General features: G+C 38.5%; 1 long non-coding RNA gene across 1 annotated transcript in view; it reads left to right on the top strand.

Moving 5' to 3' along the window:
• LOC309652361 overlaps positions 1-21,777 on the top strand; it is a 93,620-nt gene extending 71,843 nt beyond the window's left edge. Inside the window, exon 2 of the long non-coding RNA XR_014258686.1 lies at positions 19,583-21,777. This is a non-coding gene — a long non-coding RNA (uncharacterized lncRNA). The remainder of the gene's footprint in view (positions 1-19,582) is intronic.
• Positions 21,778-22,300: the final 523 nt, after the last annotated feature.

The raw sequence follows: 22,300 nt of genomic DNA, 5'->3' as shown, positions 1-22,300 counted from the left end.
GTTGATTTACAATGTTGTATTAGTTTCAGGTGTACAGCAAAGTGATTCAGTTATACATATATATATATATATATATATATATATATTCATTCTTTTTTGATTGTTTTCTCATATAAGTTATCACAGAATATTGAGTAGAGTTCCCTGTGCTATACAGTAGGCCCTTGTTGGTTATCTATCTTATATATAGTACTGTGTATGTTCATCCCAAGCACCTGATTTATCCCTCCCCCTGCCACGTTTCCCCTTTGGTAACCATAAGTTTGTTTTCAATATCTGTAAGTCTGTTTCTGTTTTGTGAATAAGTTCATTTGTATCATTTTTTAAAATTAGATTTCACATATGAGTGATATCATATGATATCTATCTTTGTCTGACTTACTTCACTTAGTATGATAATCTCTAGGTCCATCCATGTTGCTGCAAATGGCATTATTTCATTCTTTTTTATGGTTGAGTGATATTCCATTGTATACATGTACCACATCTTCTTTATCCATTTATCTGTCTATGGACATTTAGGTTGTTTCCATGTCTTGGCTATTGTAAACAGTGCTGCAATGAACATTGGGGTGCATGTATCTTTTCGGATTATGGTTTTCTCCAGATATACTCCCAGGAGTGGGTTTGCTGGATCATATGATAGTTCTATTTTTAGTTTTTAAAGGAACCTCCATACTGTTCTCCATAGTGGTTGTACTAATTTACATTCCCACCAACAGTGTAGGAGGGTTCCGTTTTCTCCACACCCTGTCCAATATTTATCGTTTGTAGACCTTTTGATCATGGCCATTCTGACTGGTGTGAGGTGATACCTCATTGTAGTTTTGATTTGCATTTCTCTGATCATTATGATGTTGAGCATCTTTTCATGTGCTTTTTGGCCATCTGTATGTCTTCTTTGGAGAAATGTCTATTTAGACCTTCTGCTTATTTTTTGATTAGGTTGTTTGTTTTTTCAGGACACCCCCTTTGAAGTTCTGTCCCTTTATTCAACACAGTTCACCACAAAAGGCTGAATGGGCATTTCTTTACTAAAGATTTGAAATGATAGAAGGAAGCTACATTTTCCCCAAGAGCCAGCTGACAGAGGCCAGGGCAGAGCTGCTCACCTTGCGTTCACAGTCCTGATGATCTCAGGACTCAAGTTAATGTCCTTTGGCTTCCAACTCCAGGTTTTGTCTGTGTTGCTATAGACTTTCATGGAAATTCTGGGTTAGTGGCATTTCTCATGTATCTCCTAACCTCCTAAGTGGGTAGTGTTGGGAGGCAGATAGGTAGTAGAAAGATAGTTTGTTTCTTATCTATAGCCTGGTAGCCCCCTCAGGAAAGATTACATGATATTTCTAGCCATATTACACCCGTGTCCTGATAGAAAAGGCTAACACCACCCTTTCTGCCTCTACTATAGGTAAATGTCAGTAAGCCTTCATTCCATCACATTCTGCTGACAGATGAATAATCTCACCCTGAGGCCATGCTTCTAAGAGGAAGTCTTATCTGAAACAAACTAGCCTAGACTATCGAACCAGCCAAAGTCCTAGACATTCTAGACTTAAGCGCCTGCTGGTAGCTCTGATACAGGGACTAGTGTACATCACACCCAAGGCAGATGAGGAGGAGTCGTTGCATGAGGATATGGGTTGGAGATAGAGATATTCCTGCTTGATAGTAGCTTAGTGAGCTGGCCACAAGGGGGGATTGTGCCACAAGTCCTGAACGCATAACTGGAAAACATTGTAGCTGCCAGTAACAGGAAAATGGAGTATGCTCAGGCATAACCCTTATTTTATCTGAGCCTCACACTGAGTCAGGAGATGTTCTGGTTATTAAAGAAACTGTCAAGAGGGGGTGGTTCCCAGTTAAAAACAAATGTATTCAGTGGTCTTTGGGGGTATTGGGGAATTAGGTATAGTAAGCCCAGCAATTGACCTGTCTCAGGCCCGCCCTAGTCCTGGCAAAATTTATTACAGAACTTTCTAATCTTTATCACGCCAAAATGCACATAGAAAATGATAACATTTATATAGTGCAGTGGGGCAAATGGAGCCTACTCATAGTCAGAGGTGACTGGTCCAGGCTCCAGCTGCCTCAGGTTCTGCCAAGCCACCTAAGGCTGAGCAATGCAGCACATGGCTTGGGAAGCTCTGCTTTGTTGAAGGGCATTTGCTTCTGATGGCACCTGTACTCTTGAAGCTCAGAGATAAGTAATAATAACGATCACTCCCTGGCCATGTGTCTGTTTGATCTTAGATGTACCTATCTTGAGACCTACAAACTTATCATTTCCTGGAACAATTGAGACCCTGAACATCACCTGTAAGTACTGCCAACATTATCTTTGGGTCAGGCTTATGGCCAGAGAACCCATTTTTCCAAGTAAATTGTCACTTACTTGAGAGGTGTTTTCAGAACAGGAGATGGAAACGCTAGTACAGTATACACCTTCAACTGGTTTTGGGGTCTTATATTCAGGATGCCCATCCTTGAAAAGTCAAGGTATTCATACTCTGATTCAGGAGCCCAGGCTCAAGGACACCACATACAAAATCTATGGCAGAGGTATATTAAATCTTCAAATTCCTCCACTCAGGCACTGGCTCTTCTGTAAAAGGTTAAGAAAAGGTTTCAGGACGGGACTTCCCTGGAGGTCCAGTGGTTAAGACGCTGCGCTTCCACTGCAGGGGGCATGGGTTCTCTCCCTGGTTGGGGAACTAAGATCCTGCATGCAGCTCAGCATGGCCAAAAAATTAAAAAAAAAAAAAGATTTCATGGGATGACAGGTCTCCAGTGGTTAAAGGCAATGGTGTTCTGAGAGGAGCCCAGGTATTTATAAACCTGGACCTGCTGGGTACCTACATATAGCCTCATTTGAGTTAGAAGGATGAAAAATGTCATATCACTTGGGGGTTAATATAAGGTATTATATTAGTATCATTTTGATATGCATTAACCTTTATTGTTTTGTCACTTAAACAATTAGATCTTTTATTCTTGTTGGATCTAGGGCTCTAAATTTATAATTTAATCCCTAAACCTGTTTTCCCTTTAGTTCTTGGTTTGAGTTATATTGGGATACTACAGCAGCACCACCTGCAGGTCACATCAAAGAAATGCATTTTTTTTTTTTTTTTTTTTAATGAAACTCTCTAGGAGTTAAGCCAGCATTTTATTTATTTATTTTTATTTTGGCTGTGTTGGGTCTTTGTTTCTGTGCGAGGGCTTTCTCTAGTTGCAGCAAGCGGGGCCACTCTTCATCGCGGTGCGCGGGCCTTTCACCGTCGTGGCCTCTCTTGTTGTGGGGCACAGGCTCCAGACGCGCAGGCTCAGTAGTTGTGGCTCACGGGCCCAGTTGCTCTGCGGCATATGGGATCCTCCCAGACCTGGGCGCGAACCCACGTCCCCTGCATTGACAGGCAGACTCTCAACCACTGCGCCACCAGGGAAGCCCCAAAAGAAATGCATATTGATGGCTTGGAATTTGAATCTTAGAATTCTATCTAGACTAGTAGTTTCTAAATCTTTCTGTGCATCAGAATGGCTGAGAAGCAGAAAACAAACAAACAAAACAAAAAATCCAAACAAGTGTCCAAACAAAAGAAATACAAAAACAAACAAATCCTCAGGCCTCACTCAGACCTCCTAAATCAGAAATTCTGGGATGGAGACCAGGATTAATTCTTTCAAAATAGTTCTGATGCCACTGACTTTTATAAACCATTGGTTTAGCTGATAGTGAACAAAGCGCCTGCAGGGTTTGAACAGCAAACCCCTAAATGATCAAGGACGTACAAACTTGGGGTTTACTTGCAGGCTATCATTGCAAGTTTATAACCCATGTCTCAAGCCTAATCATGGCTCTCACCATCATTTGCACGAAGCAGTGAGGCACCATTTGGACTATGGTGCAGCTGAGAAACTTTTGTTTTAAATTTTATCTTTAAATTAACACATCAGTCTTCCGGTTTCCAGCACAGTATGTAAGGAGCTTAGAAGTTGCCACAGCATCCTAACAACAAATATAAAGATGAACAAACTGAAAAATCAATAACTTGTCTTAGATCTGTTAGAGAAGTGAGATCACAGGGAAAACTGATGCCCCCCAAATTGGACAAACAGGCAGGAGGATACAGAGAATCATAACTTACCAGAGCAGAAACTCATGAGCAGAAACATCTGTGGGACCAGTGCTTGGATAAGAAAATTTGAGCTGTAGTTGATGAATTGTTGGAGGTTCAGAGTGGCAAGGAGACCCATTCATAGTGGGACCCCCCCATGGTTTTGAGACTTTTCGTTTCAGGAATTCTATCAGGTTCTCACAGTGAATATTGGAAAAAAATCTCCTCATGCTTCCAGCAGGAGGGGAAGAAAAGGAACCATTTTGAAGTATGTCAGAGCATGACGTTCTTCTAAACAGGGTCTACCCTCAGGACAAGCTACTTAACCAGAGCTTATCCTACTGAGATATTAGCAAAGCCTAACCTACCTGGAGAAGAGAAATAGCCAACTCCAGCCAGCTCTAGTTTCCATGTGGGAGAAGGGAAATACCCAATTCAAGCCCCCTCTAGCCTTCCTGTTCCACCTAAGATGGGGGGAGGGGACTGGGAAGCACTGAAGTTCACAGTCCAGGAGCATAGGTTTACCAAAAGATTGAGAGCTAATCATGGGACTATAAAACACTTCCCCCCCCACACACCTTATCACTAGACTACTAAAGACCTATTTACCACAGTTCCTTTTACCCAGTACATCATGTCCACCTTTCAACAAAAATTACAAGGCATACTAAAAGGCAAAAAACACAGTTTGGAGAGACTGAACAAGCATCAAAAGTAGATCCAGATATGATAGAAATGTTGGAGTTATCAGACCCCAAATTTTTTTATACTATTATTAATATGCTAAAGGCTTTAATGGAAAAAATAGACGACATGCAAGAACAGATGGATAATATAAGCAGAGAGATGGAAATTCTAAGAAAAAATAAAAAATAAATGCTAGTGATCAAAAACACTAACAGAAATGAAGGATGCCTTTGATGGGCTCATTAATAGACTGGACATGACTGAGGAAAGAATCTCTCAGCTTGTGAACATGATAATATAAACTTCCAAAACCGAAAACAAAGAGAAAAAAACTGAAGGAAAAAAAAAAAACCAAACAGAATTCCTAAAAATTGTGGGACAACTACAAAAGATGTAACACACTCATAATGGGAATACTGGGAGAAGAAAGAGAGAAAAGAATAGAAGCAATGTTTGAAGCAATAATGACAGAATTTCCCCAAATTAATGTCAGACATCAAACCATAGATCCCCAAAACTCGGAGATCATCAAAGATGATAAATGTAAAAAAATTACAACTAGGCATATCATATTCAAACTTCAGAAGATCAAAGATAAAGAAAAATATCTTGAAAGAAGCTGGAGGGAAAAAAAAACCTTACTGATAGAGGAGCAAATCTAAAAGTTATACCTGACTTCTCAGAAATCATGCAAGAAGAGAGTGGAGTGAAATATTTAAAGTGTTGAGAGAAAAAACCCACTAACCTAGAAGTCTGCACCCTGTGAAATTATACTTCAAAAGTTAAGGAGAAATAAAGACTTTCTCAAATAAAAATTGAAAAAAAATATGTTGCTAGTATGCTCACCTTGCAAGAAATGTTAAAAGAATTTCTTTAGGGAAAAGGAAAATGATACAGCTCAGAAACTCAGATCTACATAAAGAAAGGAAGAGCATTGGAGAAGGGATAAGTGAAGTAAAATAAAAACTTTTACTTTTCTTATTCTTTATTGATATAACAGGTGTTTGTTCAAAATAAAAATAGCAACAATGTATTTATGTATGCTTATATATATCTTATATATATATAAAATATGCTTATGTATGCATATGTGTAAGTTGAATGAATGACAGTAATGATATAAGGGAAAAGAGGGAGGAATTAGGAATATTTTGTTATTACAAGGTACTTGCACTACCCATGAAGTGACATAGCATAATTTGAATGTGGATTTATATTAATTTTAAACATATACTGAGAACTCTAGTGCAACCACTAGAAAAAGTAAAAAAGAGAAGTATAATTGATATGCTAAGAAAGGAGAGAAAATTGAATCATATAAAATGCTCAATCCAAACCACAAAAAGCTGACTGATATCAGCAAGATAGCACAGTTGAAGGTCCTCTGCTGTGTATCCTCCCTTAGAAACAATAATTTGGCAGCCACTCATGGCCAAAAGTGCCTTTGTGGGAGATTTGGGATCCAAGTAGGAGACTGTGAAACCACACTGGACCCCAAGAAGAAGGAGGGCTGTTTTGAGAAAGCAGGCCCATGTCCAGGTAGCAGACTCACTGACCATGGTCCAGCTACAGATCTAGAAACAGCCCTATCCCCCTGTGGACTTGGCTACAGCCCCATTTGGCCTTGGTCCTGCCACCAGTGCTATCTGCCAAGGGACTCGGCAGTAGTCAGGCCTACTTGTTTCTTGGGTAACAGGCCCACCAACCTTGGTCCTGGCTGTAGACCCTGAAATGGCTCATGACCCAGCTCCAGCCCATATTGCTGCCAGTCCTGCCTACCCAGATATTGGGTGGGAGATACTTCCATATGTGTCCCCAGACTAGGCCCACTGACTTCAGTCTGACAGCAGATCTTGAAGTGGCCCTGAAACCTCACTGCAGGTCCTTCCACAGTCTGGGAGTGGACCTGCCCTACCAGGGACCTGGAAGGAGAAATGCCCATCTGTGGCCCACCAGGAGGCAGGCCTGTTGATTGTAGAGCCTAAAGTGGCCCTGTGACTTGGATCCAACCATGGTTCAGGAGCAGTCCTGCCCATACAGGGACCCAAAGGGAGACACATTCTTCTGTACTCCCAAAGGCAGGCTTGCTGACCTGGGTCTGACTGTTGATCCTGAAACAGCACTGTGACCCAGCTCCAGTCCTGCTCAGCTGTCATGTAGGGGGACTTCTGCCACCAGGAACCTGGCAGGAGGCATGCCTGTTCATGCCCCTGGAGGCAGACTTGCAGACACTGGTCCAAGCTGTGGACCTTGTGTCTCAGTTCCAGCTCCTATAAGCTGTAGTCCAGGGCCAATTCTGTCCACCCAGAAAAGTGCCCAGTGACCTGTCAGGAGCCCTCCCAGGGACTCATTGGGAGTCACATGCATCTATACACCTGGTAACAGATCTGCCATCTATGGACCATTAAGCAGACCCTTCTCCCAGCTCCAGTCCAACTGAATGAGGTCTTGGATGCAATCCTGTATACCCAGGGACCAGATAGAACTCATGCCTGCTCAGATAGAATTCATGCCTGTATACCCAGGGACCAGATAGAATTCATGCCTGTCATGTGTTTTCAGGCCCAACAGGCCTGAAAGCACATGACTCAGTTCCAACCTGGTTGACTGCTGTCCCAGAGACAATATCATCATCCTGGATACCTGACAGGACAAGGTTTTTACCTGCTGAAATCAGTCTGTAATGGCTGGAGGAGGTGTTTGTTCCTTCAAATGCACAGACACCAACACAAAGCTACATGAATCATGAAGAATCAAGCAAACATGGCACCACCAAAGAAAATGAATAAAGCTCTAGTAACCAACCCAAAGAAATGGAGATCTACAAATAGCCTGACAAATAATTCAAAATAATCATCTTTAAAAAGCTAAATGAGATGCAAGAGAACACAGACAACTAAAATAAATCAGGAAAACAATACATTAAAAAATGAGAAGTTTAATAAAGAGATAGGAAGCATAAAAAAGAATCAAATAGAAATCCTAGAGCTGAAGAATATGGTGACAGAACTGAAAAATCAATAGAGAGCTTCAATAGCGGAGTCAATCATGCATATGAAAGAATCAGTGAACCTGAGGACAGGTCATATGAAATCAGCCAGTTAGAGGAAAAAAAAAGAAGAAAGAATGAAGAAAGCACACAGGACTTATATTTGAATGAACAAATATATGCATTTTGAGAGTCCAAGAAGCAGAAGAGACGAGAGGGGTTGGGGGAGGGACAGAACACTTATTTAAAGAAATATTGACTAAAAACTTCCAAAATCTAGGGAGGAATATAGACATCCAGGCAAGTGAAGCTCAAAGGACCCTAAGCAAAATCAACCAAAAGATTATTATGACAAATTATAATCAAATTCTCAAAAGTTAAAGACAAAGAGAGAAGTTTGAAAGCAGCAAGAGAAAAGTGACATAAGTGGGATTTATCCCAGATATGCAAGGTTTGTTCAACATTTGAAAAGTAATCCATCCCATCAATAGGCTAAAGAAGAAAAAATCACATGATCATATGAATACCTGAAAAAGAAGCATTTGACAAAATCCAACACTTATTTATGAATAAAATCTCAGCAAATTAGGAATAGAGGGAATCATTTGCAACTTGATAAAGAACATCTACAAAAAATCTACAGCCAGCATCATACATAATGGTGAGAAACTTGAAGCTTTCCCACTAAGATCAGGAATAAGGGAAGGATATTCCTCTCACCACTTGTTTTCAACATTGTACTGGAAGTCCTACCTCTTGCAATAAAACAAGGAAACAAAAGGTATACAGATTGGGAAGGAAGACATAAACTTGTCTTTGTTAACAGATGAAATGATTGTCTATGTAGAAAATCTGAAAGAACTGACAAAATAAAGCCTCCTGGAAGTAATAACCAATTATAGCAAGATTGCAGTATATAAGATTAACATACAAAAGCCAATCATTTTCCTGTATACCAACAATGAGCAAGTGAAACTTGAGATTAAAAACACATTAAAAGAGCTTCCCTGGTGGCGCAGTGGTTAAGAATCCGCCTGCCAATGCAAGGGGCACGGGTTTGAGCCCTGGCCCGGGAAGATCCCACATGCCGCGGAGCAACTAAGCCCGTGTGCCACAAATACTGAGCCTGCGCTCTAGAGCCCGTGAGCCACAACAACTGAGCCCACGTGCCACAACTACTTAAGCCTATGCGCCTAGAGCCCATGCTCTGCAACAAGAGCAGCCACAACAGTGAGAAGCCTGCGCACCGCAACGAACAGTAGCCCCCGCTCACTGCAACTAGAGAAAGCCCGCACACAGCAACAAAGACCCAACACAGCCAAAAATAAATAAATAAATTTATTTTTAAAAAACACATTAAAATTTACATTAGCACAAAACTGAAATATTTATAAATCTAATGAAATATGTACAAGCTCTAAATGAGGAAAACTCTAGGAAAGATATCAAAGAAGAACTAAATAATTGGGAAAACATTTCATATTCATGGATAGAAAGTCTCAATATTGTCAAGATACCAGTTCTTCTCAACTTGATCTGTAGATTCAAAGCAATCCCAATCAAAATCCCAGCAAGTTATTTTGTGGATATTGACAAGCTGATCCTAAAATTTATATGTTTAAAAAAAAAAGTTATATGGAGAGGCAAAAAAGCCAAAATAACCAACTCAATGTTGAAGAACAAAGTTGGAGGACTGACACTACCTGACTTCAAGACTTACTGTAAAGCTACAGTTATCAAGATAGTGTAGTACTTGTGAAAGGCTAGACAAATATATCAATGGAACAGAATAGAGGGTGCAGAAATAGAAGCACATAAATATAGTCATCTGATCTTTGTCAAAGGAGTAAAGGGAATACAATGGAGCAGAGGTGGAATTTTCAACAAACTGTGCTGGAACAACTGGACATCCACATGCAAAAAAAAAAAAAAGAATCTAGACACAATCCTTACACCCCTCACAAAAGTTAACACAAAATGGATCATAGACCTAAATGTAAAATGCATAACTATAAAACTCTTAGAAGATAACAAAGGAAAAACCTATTGGTATGGCCATAACTTTTTTAGGTATAACACCAAAGCCACAATCCATGAAATAAACAATTGATAAGCTGGACTTAATTAAAATTAAAAACCTACTTTGTGAAAGACCACATCAAGAGAATGAGAAGACAAGCCATGGACTGGCAGAAAATATTTTCAAAACACAAATCTGATAAAGGATTACTATCTAAAATATACCAAAAAACCCTCTTAAACTCTTAAAACTCAACAATAAGAAAACAAACAACCCAATTAAAAAATAGGCAAAAGACCTGAACAGACACCTCATCGAAGAAGATATACAGATGGCAAATAAGCCTATGAAAAGATGTTCAACATCATATGTTGTTAGCAAACTGCAAATTAAAACAACAATGTGATATCACTACACACCTATTAGAATGGTCAAGATCCAAACACTGACAACATCAAAAGCTGGTAAGGATGTGGAGCAACAGGAACTCTCCTTCATTGCTGGAATGAAAAATGGTATAGCCATTTTGGAAGACAATTTGGCAGTTTTTTACAAAACTAAACATACACTTACCATATGATCCAGCAATTGTGTATTCACTCAAAGTAATTGAAAACTTATGTCCACACAAAAACCTGAACACAGATGTTTATAACAACTTTATTCATAATTTCCAAAACTTGGAAGCAACCAAGATGTCCTTCAGTAGGTAAATGTATAAATAAGCTGTGGTATATTCAGATAATGCAATATTATTTAGCACTAAAAAGAAATGAGCTATTAAATCATGAGAAACATGGAGGAAAATGCATATTACTAAGTAAAGAAGCCAATTTGAAAAGGGTATATATTGTCTGATTCCATCTATATGACATTCTGGAAAAGGTGAAATTATGGAGACAGTAAAAAGAAACAGTGGTTGCCAGGAGTTAGAGGAAGTGAGGGATGTATAGGCAGAGCACAGAAGATTTTTAGGGCAGTAAAATTATTCTGTATGCTACTATAATTGTGGATATATGTTATTATATATATGTCCAAACCTGTAGAATGTATAACACCAAGAGTGAACCCTAATGTAAACTATGGACTTTGGGTGATAATGATGTGTCAATGTAGATTCATTGATTGGAACAAATATACCACTGTGATATGGGATGCTGATAGTGGGGGAGGTTGTGTGTATGTTGGGATATATCTGAAGTCTCTGTACTTTCCAGTCAATTTTGCTCTTATCCTAAAACTACTCTAAAAAATTAAGTTTATTAATTAAAAACATAACATACAGTAAAATAGATTTTTTTGTGTACAGTTCTATGAATTTTAACACATACATGGATTTGTGTGACCACCACTCCAATCAGGAACCAGATCAGTTCTACCCTCCAAAAAAATTCCCTCACGTTGTCCTTTTGTACTGACAAGTGCTAATCTATTCTCCATCAACATAGTTTGTCTTCTCAAAAATGTCATATAAGTGGATCATGCAGTATTTAACCTTTTGAGACTGGTTTCTTTCGCTAGCATAACTACATCTAATGTATTAATCGGGTACTCATATTTTGTTACATTTTATTGCTGAGTAGTATTTCATGGTATGGATGAACCAAAATTTAACCATTCACCTAGTGAAGGACATTTGGGTTGTTTCCACTTTCTGGCTATTATGAATAATGCTGCTATGAACATTCCTATACAGATTTTTGAATGGATGTATGTTTTCAATTCTCTAGGGAAAATATTCAGGAGTGGCGCTACTGGGTGTTATAAACTGAATATTTGTGTCCTCCCAAATTCATATGTTGAAACCTAATCCCCAATGTGATGGTATTTGGAAGTGGGACTTTTCGGAGGTGATTAGACCAAGAGGGAGGAACCCTCATAATGGGATTCGTGCCTTTCTGAAAGAGACCTTAGAGAGCTCCCTTGCCCCTTTAGCTATGCGAGGACACAGCAAGAAGATAGCTATGTATCAGAAAGCGGGCCCTCACCAGACGTTGTATCTGCTGGCGCCTTGTTCTTGGACTTCCCAAGCCTCCAGACTATGAGAAATAAATATTTGTTGTTTAAACCACCCAGTCTATGGTATTTTTGTTATAGCATCCCAAACAGACTGATACTGGGTTATATGGAAAGCATATATTTAACTTTGTAAGAAACTGCCACACTGTTTTTCAGAGTGACTGCACCATTTTGCATTCCCATCAGTAATATATGTTCATCTCTCCACATCCTTGCCAGTACTTGGTATTGTTTTTAATTAAATGATTACATGTTGAAATTTTAGCCATTCTAATAGGTGTATGTTTTTTAAAAGTAATTAATTAATTAATTAATTAATTAATTTTTGGCTGTGTTGGGTCCTTGTTTCTGTGCAAGGGCTTTCTCCAGTTGCAGAGAAAGAGCAGGGGCCACTCTTCATCTCAGTGCGTGGGCCTTTCACTGTCGCGGCCTCTCTTGTTGTGGAGCACAGGCTCCAGACGCGCAGGCTCAGTAGTTGTGGCTCATGGGCCTAGTTGCTCTGCGGCATGTGGGATCTTCCCAGACCAGGGCTCGAACCCGTGTCCGCTGCATTGGCAGGCAGATTCTCAACCACTGCGCCACCAGGGAAGCCCTAAGTGTATGTTTTTAATTTGCTTTTCATCATGTTTTTAATTTACTTTTCTCTAAAGTTGTTGACTGTTTTTTGTGTGCTAATTTACCTTTCATATATCCTCTTTGGATAGTCTTTTAAAGATTTTTAAAATTTTATTTCTTTAATTGAAGTGTAGCTGATTTACAATGTTGTGTTAGTTTCAGGTGTACAGCAAAGTGATTCAGTTATACAATATACATGTATATATATTCTTTTTCAGATTCTCTTTCAAAGATTTTTTGATTGGGTTTTTTTCTTACTGTTTGTTATATATTCTAGATATGAGAGATTTGTTGTATATGCAGTTTGCAAATATTTTTTGCAAGCTTGTCTTTTCATTCTTTTCACAGTGTTTTCGTAGAGCAAAAATTTTTAATTTTGATGAAATCTAACATCAACTTTCTCCTTTAAGGATCATAGTTTGGTGCCATGTCTAAAAACCCTTTGTTTAACCCCAGGTCACAAAGATTTTCTCCTATGTTTTCTTCTAAAAGTTTTATAATTTAACTTTTGCATTTAGGTCTATGATCCATTTTGAATTAATTTTTCTATAAGGTGTGAGATTTAGGTCAAGATTCTTTTACTGAACATGGGATATGCAATTGTTTCAGCACCACTTGTTGAAAAGATCCTTCCTACACTGAACTGCCTTTGCATGCTTGTCAAACATCAATTGGCCAAAGCTGCAAGCTTAGGTTATTGATTTTAAATCTTTCTTCTTTTCTAATGTGTGCATTCAATGCTAAAGATTTCATTCTAAGTGATTTTGCTGCATCCCACAAATTTTGATAAGTTGTATTTTCATATTCATTTAGTTAAAAATATTTTAAAATTCCTCTTGAGACTTCTTTAGAAATATGTTGTTCAATCTCTAAATATTTTGGAATTTTCCAGCTATCTTTCTGTTCTCTGCTAGTTTAATTCCTTTGTGATTTGAGAGCATACTTTGTATGATCTCTGCTAGCTTAGATATATTAAGATGCATTTTATGGCCCATAATGTGATCTATCTTGATGAATGTTCCATGTGAGCTTGAGAAGAATGTGTATTCTGCTGTTGTTGGATGAAGTATTCCATAGATGTCAATTATATCCAGTTGATTGGTGGTGCTGTTTAGTTCAACTATATCCTTACTGATTTTCTGCCTGCTTGATCTATCTATTACTAAAAGAGTTCTGTTGAAGTCTGAAACTATAATAGTGGATTCCTCTATTTTTCCTTCCAGTTCTGTTTTCACTTCACATATTTTGACACTCTGCTGCTAGGTGCATACACATTAAGGATTCTTATATATTCTTGGAGAATTGATCCCTTTATTATTATGTAATACAGCTCTTTCTCCCTGATAATTTTCCTTACTCTCAAGTCTTCTTTGTCTGAAATAAATAAGCTATTCCAAATTTCTTTCGATTAGTGTTAGCATGGTATTTTCTTCTCCATCCGTCTACTTTTAATCGATCAGTGTGTAAATATTTAGAGTGGGTTTCTTGTAGAAAAAATATAGTTTGGTTTAGTTTTTTATCCACTCTGCCAGTCTTTGCTTTTTAATTGGTATATTTAGACCATTTACATTGAAAGTGATTAATTATATAGTTGAATTAATATCTACCATATTTATAACTGTTTTTTATTCATTGCACTTGTTCTTTTTATCCCCTCTTTCTTTGCCTTCTCTCATTTTAACTTAGCACTTTATATGATTCCATTTTCTTTCTTCTCTTAGTACACCAATTATACAGTGGAAAATTCCGTGGTTAAGGGTGCTAATCCTCTGCACAGTTGAAAATCCGAGTATAACTTTACAGTTGGCCCTCCATATCCATGGTTCCACATATATGAATTTAACCAACCATGGGTCATGTAGTACTGTAGTATGTATTTATTTTAAAACATCCATGTATAAGTGGACCCATGCAGTTCAAACCCATGCTGTTCAAGGGTCAACTGTACTTAATTTTTAAAAAATTAGTGACTGCTCTAAGGTTTGCAATATATATTTACAGCTAATCTAAGTTACTTTCAAATAACACTATAATGCTTCACAGGTAGTGCAGTTACCCTGTAACACAGCATTCCCAAATTCTCCTTTTCATCCCTTATATCCTTGCTGTCATTCATTTTACTTATCCATAAGCTATAATCAACCAATATATTGTTGCTATTATTATTTTAGTTTAGTTTAGTTTATTGTGGTAAGAGCACTTAACATGAGATTTATCCTCTTAACAAATTTCTAAGAGTACAATACATTATTGTTGACCACAGTTACAATGTTGTTCAGCAGATCTCTAGAGCTTATTCATATTGCTTAACTGAAACTTTATGCCTATTGATTAGTAACTCCCCATTTTCTCTTTCCCTGCAGCCTCTGGTAACCGCCATTCCACTTTTTGATTCTATGAATTTGACTATTTTAGATACCTCACATAAGTGGAATCTTGCAGTATTTGTCCTTCTGTGACTGGCTTATTTTACTTAACATAATATCTTCAAAGTTCATCCATGATATATATTGCAGAATTTCTTTCTTTTTTTAAGTCCAAATAGTATTCCATTGTATGTATATACTACATTTTCTTTATTCATTCATCTGTCAATGGACGTTTAGGTTGTTTCCACATCTTGGCTATTGTGAATAGTCTTGCAATAATCATGGGAGTGCTAATATCTCTGCAAGATACTAATTTTAATTCTTTTGGATAAATACCAGAAGTGGTAGTTCTGTTTTTAAAATTTTGAGGAGCGTCCATATTGTTTTCCATAGTGACCACACCATTTTACATTCCTACCAGTGTAGGAACTGTGTGCAAGAGTTCCAATTTCTCCATATTCTTGCCAACACTTGTCTTTTGTTTTTTGATAATAGCCATCGTGACAGGTATGAGGTGATATCTCATTGTGGTTTTGATTTGCATTTCCCTGATTATTAGTGATTTTGAGCATTTAAAAATATATCTGTTAGCGATTTGCATCTTCTTTGGGAAATGTCTGTTCAAGTCCTTAGCCCATTTTTTAATTGTGTTACTAGGTTTTGCTTTGTTTTGTTTCTTTGTTATTGAGTTGTAGGAGTTCCTTATATATTTTGGAGGTTAGCCTCTTATCAGGTATATGGTTTGCAAATATTTTTTCCATTCCATAGGTTGCCTTTTCATTTTCTTGATGGTTTCCTTTGATATGCAGAAACTTTTTAGCTTGATGTAATCCACTTGTTTATTTTTACTTTTGTTGCCTGTGCTTTTGGTATCATATCCATGAAATCATTGCCAAGACTCATTCCCATATGTTTTCTTCTAGGGTTTTACAGTTTCAGGTCTTAAGTTTAAGCTTTTAATCTATTTTGATTTGATTTTTTTGTATGGTATAAGATAAGGGCCCAATTTCATTCTTTTGCATATAGATGTCCAATTTTCCCAACACAATTTGTTGAAGACAATCCTTTCCCCATTGTGTGTTCTCAGAACCCTTGTCAAAGGTCAGTTGACCATATTTACATGGATTTATTTCTGGGCTCTCTATTCTGTTTCATTGGTCTGTATGTCTGTTGCTATTATTATTTTGAAGAAACAGTTTTCTATTAAGTCAATTAAGAAGAAAAATTGGTGCAGTCACTGTGGAAAAAAACATGGAGGTTTCTCAGAAAATAAAAGTGGAACTACCATATGACCTGGCAATTCTACTCCTGGGTATATATCTGAAAAAAAACAAAAACACTAATTCGAAAAGACACATGCATCCCAATGTTCATATCAGCATTATTTGCAATAGCCAAGATATGGAAGCAACCTAAATGTCCATCAACAGAGGAATGGATAAAGAAGATGTTGTATATATATATACAATGGAATACTACTCAGCTATAAAAAAGAATGAAAATTTGCCATTTGCAGCAACATGAATGGACTTGAAGAGCATTATGCTAAGTGAAATAAGTCAGACAGAGAAAGATAAATACTGCATGATATTACTTATAAGGCAAATCTAAAAAATACAACAAACTAGTGAATATAACAAAAAAGAAGCAGACTCACATATATAGAGAACAAACTAGTGGTTACCAGTGGGGAAAGGGAAGGGAGGAGGGGCAATATAGTGGTAGGGGATTAAAAGGTGCAAACTATTATGTACAAAATAAGCTACAAGGATATATTGTACAGCACAGGAAATATAGCCAATATTTTATAATAACTATAAATGGAGTATAACCTTTAAAAATTGTGAATCACTATACATCTGTACATTGTACATCTGTAACTTATATCATATTGTACACCAACTATACTTCAATCTAAAAAAAGAAGAAAAATAAAATATTTTATTTTACCATAATTATTACACTCTAGCACTCTTTCTTTCTTCATATAGGTACTAGTTTCTGACCTATATCATTTGCCTTCTCTCTGAAGAACTTCTTTTAACATTTCTTGCAAGGCAGGTCTACAGGTGACAAATTTCCTTGGCTTTTGTTTGTCTGAGAAAGTCTTTATTTCTTCTTCACTGTTGAAGGAAAATTTTGCTGAATATAGAATTCCCTGTTAGTAGGCCTTTTTCTTTCAATGCTTTAAATATTTCACGATATCTCTTCTTGCTTCCATGGTTTCTGAAGTAAAGTCTCTTATAAGTTTTATTTTATGCCCCAGTATATGGTATATCTTTGTGAATAATCCATGTTCACTTGAAAAGAAAGTTTGTTATGCTGTTGTTGAGTGGAGTGCTTTATTAAAATCAGTTAGATGTAGTCGGTTGTTAGGGTTCAGTTTTATATCCTTGCTGATTTTCTGTCTACTAGTTTTATCAATTAATGATAGAAGAGTGTTAAAGTCTTGACCTGTAATTGTGGATTTGTCTATTTTTCCTTCAGTCTTTTACAATATCAGTTTTTATTTCATATATTTTGAGGCTCTGTTGTTAGCTGCATACACATTTAGGATTGTATATTCTTGGTGAGTTGCCCCTTTAGTCATTATGTAATGTCCCTGTTTTTATTTGTAATTTTATTTGCTCTGAAGTCCACTTTTTCTGATATTAATATAGCCACTCCTGGTTTCTATTTATTAATGTTTGTGTGATATATCTTTGGTATGTCATTAAAGATCAGATTCACACCCAGGAGTTCCTGGACAATTTTATGGAGCCACTTTCCTGAGCTCCCCCCTTTCTGCAAGTTCCCCAGTACTTTCCAGTTAGGGGGTCCCCCTTCTTGGTCCTCCAGCCAGAAAAGTAGGGTTTTTTTTATGCTATTCTGCCATGCATTTCCTATGATTGTGTCTATATCAGGAGCCCAATGACAGAGAGAGAAAATAAAAGCAATGTGGGTTCACTCCACCCTCTTGGGATCACAGCCCCTTTGATCAGAGAGGAAAGTCCTGCTAAACTCCACTGCCATCACTGTGGCTTCCAGGAGACCCCTTTCTTAATCCTGAAGCTTGAAATGAATGGCCTTTCCTGGAGATCTCTCTGTCTGCACTGAAACCGACTTCTGAGTTTTGGGCTACCTTGAGTCCAGGCTGGAGGATAGCAAAGGAAAAAAAAGTGGTAAGCTTATCACCACCTCAGTGACACTTTGAATTCTAGTCTTGTTCCCCCAATTCACATGCTATTTACTTTTCAGGGTTTTTTCATTTTGTTTTGGTTTTTGGCCACACTGTGCAGCATGCAGGATCTTAGCTCCCTGACCAGGGATTGAACCTGTGCCCCCAGCAATGGAAACATGGAGTCTTAACCACCTGACCAGGAGGGAAGTCCCTATTTTTCAGCTTTTAAATAGTTGTTCCATGTGTTCTGTACAGCAGTGGTCCCCAACCTTTTTGGCACCAGGGACCTGTTTCGTGGAAGACAATTTTTCCACGGACCGGGGGCGGGGTGATGGTTTCGGGATGATTCAAGTGCATTACATTTATTGTGCACTTTATTTCTATTATTATTACATTGTAATATATAATGAAATAATTATACAACTCACCATAATGCAGAATCAGTGGGAGCCCTGAGCTTGTTTTCCTGCAACTAGATGGTCCCATCTGGGGGTGATGGGAGACAGTGACACCTGAAGTGTTTTGCTTATGTCCAGTCTACCCCGTAATCTCACTTTGGTTGCTGTCTCTGCAGAAAACCCTGCTTTACAAAGACAGGATGTTGGAAATGGAAGCAGGCTTTTCAGTGCTTTTGTGGCAATCTCAGGATATTCCGCCTTGACTTTAATCCAGAACATATGCGGATTTGAAGTTGTCTCAAACACACTTTTAAGGACACCATCATTTGTGATCTCAAGCAGTTGATCGTCTTCTAGCATGGACAAAGTTGATTCACCTGGCTTATTCACAAATGGGTCGCAGATCCATTCCTTCCCAGTTCGGGGGTCTTTTGTGGTTGGGAAGTAATGCTCAAACTCTTTTTAGATAGGTGATCATGCACCAGGTGGGAGAAAGAAGGCCCTGGCTCAGTCTCTTTCAAAATCTCTGCGAATGTTTGAAACATGTCAAAAACCCCATTGTTCACTCATCACCCCCATAATTCCAGTTTGGCTTTGAATGCAGCCACTTACCTGCCGACTTGAACACAGTTGTCATTCTCCTCTGAAGTGACAGATTGAGTTCATTGAGCAGGTTGATTATGTCACACAAGCATGCAAGTTTTGAGACCCATTCTGTGTCACTGAAATGTGCTGCCAGTGGTGACTGTTCTTCTAAAAGAAATCTCTGGAGTGGCTCTCATAACTCAAAATCTCTGGCAAGTGATCTGCCTTTAGAAAGCCATCTCACTTCTGTGTATAAGAGAAGATGGGGCTTCCCTGGTGGCGCAGTGGTTGAGAATCTGCCTGCCAATGCAGGGGACACGGGTTCGAGCCCTGGTCTGGGAAGATCCCACATGCCACGGAGCAACTAGGCCCGTGAGCCACAACTACTGAGCCTGCGCGTCTGGAGCCTGTGCTCCACAACAAGAGAGGCCGCGATAGTGAGAGGCTAGCGCACCACGATGAAGAGTGGCCCTCACTTGCCACAACTAGAGAAAGCCCTCGCACAGAAACGAAGACCCAACACAGCCAAAACTAACTAACTAACTAACTAACTAACTAACTAAATAAATAAATAAATAAAACAAAAAAAACCACGCACATGATGTTTAAAAAAAAAAAAAAGAGAAGACGTGTGTGCTCTGCGTCCATCTCCTCACAGAGCTGCGCGAACAGACATGAGTTAAGGGCACGTACTTTAATGTGGTTGATAATTTTAATCACATCCTACAAAACGTTGCTAAGTTCAGGTGACATTTTTTGGCTAGCCAGCATTTCTCTATGGATGACACAGTGCATAGACTCACATTCATAAGTGACCTCTTTGACCTGAGTACTGAAACCAGAAAGCCGTCCAGTCGTGGCAGCCACTCCATCCGTGCATATACTGACACAAAATGACCAATTCAGTTTTCCTCATATGTAATCATTCAAAGACTTAAATATTTCTGCAACTGTGGTGTTGGTTGGCAACAAAAGTGCACATAACATATCCTAATGCACATCCTCTTGAAAAATATATCTCACAGAAACAAGCATTGTTGCCTTGTTGTCAACATCGATAGACTCATCAACTTAGATTGCATATCACGGTGACTCATTAATCCTCTCTAAAAATTGTGCCTCAATATCCTCTGCTATTTCATCAGTTCGTCTAGTTATGGTGCTATCCGGAAGAGGAACACGTGCCACCTGTTGAACTGTAGCCTCTCCTAAAAGTTCACGACAGATGTCCTTAGCAGCAGGCAGGATCAACTCTTCACCAATAGTAAAGGGCGTCTTAGCTTTAGCAATGTGGTTAGCCGCTAAGAATGATGCTCTCAGTGCAGACACATTTGATGAAGTGGTGGCCTTCAATAATTGCTTCTGTTCTTCATGTTCACCTTTTTTCTTTGGAAAACTCCAAAGACTTGTCTTTTAATGCAGGGTGCTTGGTCTCCATGTGGCAAAGCAGTTTTGAAGTTTTCATGGCTTTGTTGGTTAGCTGGTCACCACATATTATACAAAGCGAGCTTGGAGAATGTGAATCACCTGTTGCAATGAACCATAATTTAAGTAGGACTCTTGGTATTTCCTTTTAAATGCAGTTTTCTTTTTGTTGGCAGTCTTAGAGTCTTCTGCTCTCTCATCATTTGGTCTTTCCCCCTTTTCAAAGACGCTCTCCAGCGATGTGTGTTTTTTACTCATTTTGGCTAAGGTTAGCTTGTGGGCTTACCAAAACTGTGACTGAGACAAGTGTGCAGGGCAGGAAAGAGGTGCGGATGGAAGTGGTAAATAAAATAATGGGCAGGCTACACATGGACTAAAATAAGTGTCAGATTCTGACTTAAAGCCTGCCAGCAGATGCAGCTGTACAATTGAAGTACATCACCTCAATTGCCACTATAAAGCCTGCCACCAGATGTAGCTTAATTGTCACTTGCCACTCACTGATAGGGTTTTGATATGTCTGCAAGCAATCGATTTATTTTGGTCTCTGTGTAGTCAAACCTGTCTGCTATGATAATCTGTATTTGTAGCCACTCCCCAGCACTAGCATCACCGCCTCAGCTCCACCTCAGATCATCAGGCATTAGATTCTCATAAGGAGCACGTAACCTAGATCCCTCGCATGCGCAATTCACAGTAGGGCTTGCACTCCTATAGGAATCTAATGCTGCCGCTGATCTGACAGGAGGCAGAGCTCAGGCGGCAATGCGAGCGATGGGGAGAGGCTGTAAATACAGGTGAAGCTTCGCTTGCTCACCCGCCGCTCACCTCCTCCTGTGTGGCCCGGTTCCTAATACGCCACGGACCAGTTCCGGTCTGTGGCCTGGGGTTGGGGACCCCTGCTGTACAGGTTTTATAGCTGCATTCAGTGGGAGAGACAAGGAATATGTTGATTCCATCCTTCCTGGAAAGAAAACCCCAGGCCATAGAAATGTAATTGTCTCTTTACCTTCACCCTGATCCTGAACTTGTCTGAACTATTTCATTTAGGTGTGCTAAATGGACAATTATATCTTCTGCAAATAATAATGTGTATTTTTCTTTCCCTTATTTTATACCTCATTCATTTTTCTTGTCTATTGCATTAGCTAGAACTCCCACAACAATACTAACAGTGATAGTGGTCATTTTTGTCTTATTTCAGTCTCTGATACATCCTGCCTGGCAGAATTTCCCACACATCTCTCATAATCACTGAAGGCAGAGTGCTGTAAACAGATACATATTTCATGGGAAGATGAGCACACAGTGAAGAAACACCAAACATTTGAGGTAAATCAACATTATGAAAGCCAGACATCGACCTCAACAAACAGAATTAAATCCAAAGAAGCAGATACTAGAGCAAACAGAATAAGACTTAAAAATAATTAATATTCTCAGAGGGTTAAGGAAGGATATTGCATTTATAAATCATCAATAGGTTTTTACGAAAAAGAAAATTAGAGACTTTGGAGATTGAAGAAAATGGTTATAAAAATATTGAAAACTCAGTCAATGTACTTTATAGCAGAATAGGCATAGGTGAATAGTTAATTGGTGGGCTGGAAGATGGGGCCAAAAAATTTTACTAGAATGCAGCCCCAAAAGACAGAGAAATAGAAAATGTAAAAGAAAAATTAAGAGATAGGAATAATAGATCCATAAGTTCAAATAATCATCTAATACAATTTCCAGGAGACAATAAACTATTCAAAGAAATAACAAAGGAAAAATTTTCTTAGCTGAAGAAAGAAAAAGTGTACAGATTGAAAGGTGCCAGAGTGCTGGCTGGGGTGAATGAAAAACGACCTACATTTTATACATCAGATTACCCTTTTCCACCTTGTTCTATACACCTGGAGGCTGACTACTA

The sequence above is a fragment of the Balaenoptera physalus genome (genome assembly GCF_965194825.1).
Source record: "Balaenoptera physalus genome assembly, chromosome: X".
In the NCBI taxonomy this organism is placed as follows: Eukaryota; Metazoa; Chordata; class Mammalia; order Artiodactyla; family Balaenopteridae; genus Balaenoptera; species Balaenoptera physalus.
Note: the sequence above shows the minus strand (reverse complement) of the source record. Positions and strands in the feature narration are given on the sequence as shown.